Here is a 2,895-nt window from a genome sequence, read left to right on the forward strand (position 1 = left end):
CACCTTTCAGGTGTCCCCAGCCGATGGAATATTGCAAAAAGCGGCGAAAAACTATATTCACTCACTCACTCCATATCAACTTGACACGCTATACTATAACTGAAATACTGTTAAACCCAACTCACTCCCACATTGGTGAAAGATTATTCCATGTGCTATCTGCTGACAAGCAGACTGAATTATAAATATACCACTCAACTTTTGATACGGTTAATCAAATATTAGGGTCAGTCTATTTATATAATTTAACACGCAATGAATGCCATTTAGAAAGTAAATAAATATAATATTTGGGATAACATTTTCTTAGTAAACTACAGATTCTAGTATTTTTTTATTTTATTTTATTTTATTTATTATTTATTTTATTTTATTTTTATTTTTTTTTGGGGGGGTGGGGGTGGGGGTGGGGGGGTGGGGTGGGGGTGGGGGGTGGGGGGGTTTGTGTCCCATCCGGTATTCGAACCAACACTGCCAGTGTGTGTTTTGGCTGGGGCTCAACCCAAAAAGGTACTAGAATCTGTACTTTACTGAGAAAGTGTATTATATTTAAATATAAACTTGACATAGTTCACATATGAGAATCAGTTTGTATATCATCGAAAGATACAAAATATCACTATCAAAAATGGAGCAATATATATTGTGAGTTAACTTGCACTCAGTGCAGTCGTATTTAATTCAATGCCGCATTTAGCTCACACACTGTATCATCATATCTAGACACACGGTCCCAACTGAAACATATTGATGTATACACAAGAAAGCTACTTCACAAATATATGTTGTGTCATGTTAGGCAAACAAACAGTAAACGTTTTATTGCCCCCAACACCTGTACGTTGAGTCGCCTTTCATCTTCGCCGCCTCTCAAATGTTATGTGGCTAAGTACAAATTAGAGACAAGCGGTGTCATTGTCGCAGTGTCATCGGGACGTTAGATCCGGCGGATAGAGTTTCCCAGGCACAAATTGTCCCACTCCCGCCGGTGACTCCACCGTGCACCGTATGTTAACAAGAGCCACACAGAAAGATCCCGGGATCTTTAATACCGCGGGGACAATGACGTGGGTAATTTGATAACACTTTAAAAAAGACAGAACAGACTTTTAAGCATCTTTAAATTCTTGGCGTGCACGTGGTGCGTAATAGGATCCTCTTATGCCACCACAAAGAAAGTTTTCTTTTTTCAGCTTTCCGATTTTGCCCCATTTTGGTGGGCTCGTCCCGCTTTGGCGCATCAATCTCTTATAAATAGCTGTCTGTACTCGCCCAGTCAGTGTAAACGTATTTGCAAACAAAATAAAGACTTTCGCAGGTGTTACGCCTTCTTTCAAAATAAAGTAGGATCCGTATACACAATTGAGCCAGGCCGCTCATGCGAAACTGCCTGACGTGTTACGCAAAGCAGAATCTCCGCTTCCCAAAGCTCACAGGCAATGCGTGATAATATAACTTGTCTAAATATCTACTTGTTTTGTACTAGATAGCAATAAAACGTATCCACATGGCTGGAGACGATGGTAAAGCTGTCAGCGAGAACACAGTGCTAGTGATAAAAGCTCCTCGACAGGTGAGGTAGTTGCCTCCCATCGCCCTTGACAGATGGGAGGGGGAGGGGCAGGATCGATATTCATTATGAACACTTTCTGCTCTTCAATCGACTAATAGTTGGTGTAGATTGCTCTCAACCTCTCAATACCTGCGCTTGAAATGCAGGATAAATACATTAGTTTTCTAACGTAGCCCTTTGACTGGTCTATCCACTACGAATCGCTGACCATAAACGTCAGCGTAAGATACAAAGCATTTGGGTGTCATCGCCGTGTCAGAGTCTAAGCGTGTCATCAAATCTTTGACAACAATAGCTGACAATTATTTGTTAAGACAGGTAGGACACAATCCTACAATTACAATTTATTTGATTATATTTGACACGCGTTGGTTGAACCGTGATTTGTCTTAATTAGTTCAAACTTGTCAAAGATTTATGCTACATTTCGCAACGTAAATTAGGCGGTCTAATTTGTAACTTCCACAATGGATTGAGTCTGACATCTATTTGGTGCATTGTATTTCTGAATTACCTGTAGTGGGGAATAACTAACGGTATTTTCGCCCCGACTCTTGAGTGCTGTAAGGTTGGTGCTCATAGCGTCTGTGGATAACATCAATCAGCTGGGAATAGTTTTTTTTATAGGTTTTCATGTAATGGGTTTGTTTAAATGTGTTTCAATTACTCTTGGGAAACAATCAAAACAAACCAGAATTCAGTTGTATCATAATGAGACATCAAACAACAGTTGCGTTTGATAAGAAATCAAAGATGTGCTGCCCCAGAAATATTAACGAGAAACTTGTTATGACGTAGAATGCACATTCATTCAACCGGACTGTATTTTTAAAATCAGTGAATTTGAATAAATCCCCAATTTACAATAAAGACAGACGTAAAATTTGTGTTGAAATTGTATACAAAAAACTAACGTATTTCCATGAGTTGAGCTGATCGAAAAATTCATTTCATTTTCGTCGTTGCACAGGCCTTTGTTTGAAACGTGAAAAAGTACAATATTTAGTTTTCCCAGACAGTGATATCCACCAAATGTCAACTTTTCATTAAAAGACAAATTTCTTTCATAAATCTCTAGTGGTTTTCATTTCGAAGAGCGAACACTACTTTCCAGTTCCTGATGATGTATGTAACCACAATCGAGTTACCCCCCTAGTTTTGAAGGCTATCATTATGAGCCAGCGCCTAATTGTACGTGATGTTAAACAGAGCAAGTTTTCATTATTGGTGGCCGCGACGGGATTAATGTATCGTCTAGTTACACACTTGCCCGGTAGGGGGCGTCTCGGCGCGATATTAAGAAGTGTCATTTTCAAACTGAT

Source organism: Haliotis rufescens, unplaced genomic scaffold (genome assembly GCF_023055435.1).
Source record: "Haliotis rufescens isolate VD_foot unplaced genomic scaffold, xgHalRufe1.0.p SCAF_1, whole genome shotgun sequence".
Lineage (NCBI taxonomy): Eukaryota > Metazoa > Mollusca > Gastropoda > Lepetellida > Haliotidae > Haliotis > Haliotis rufescens.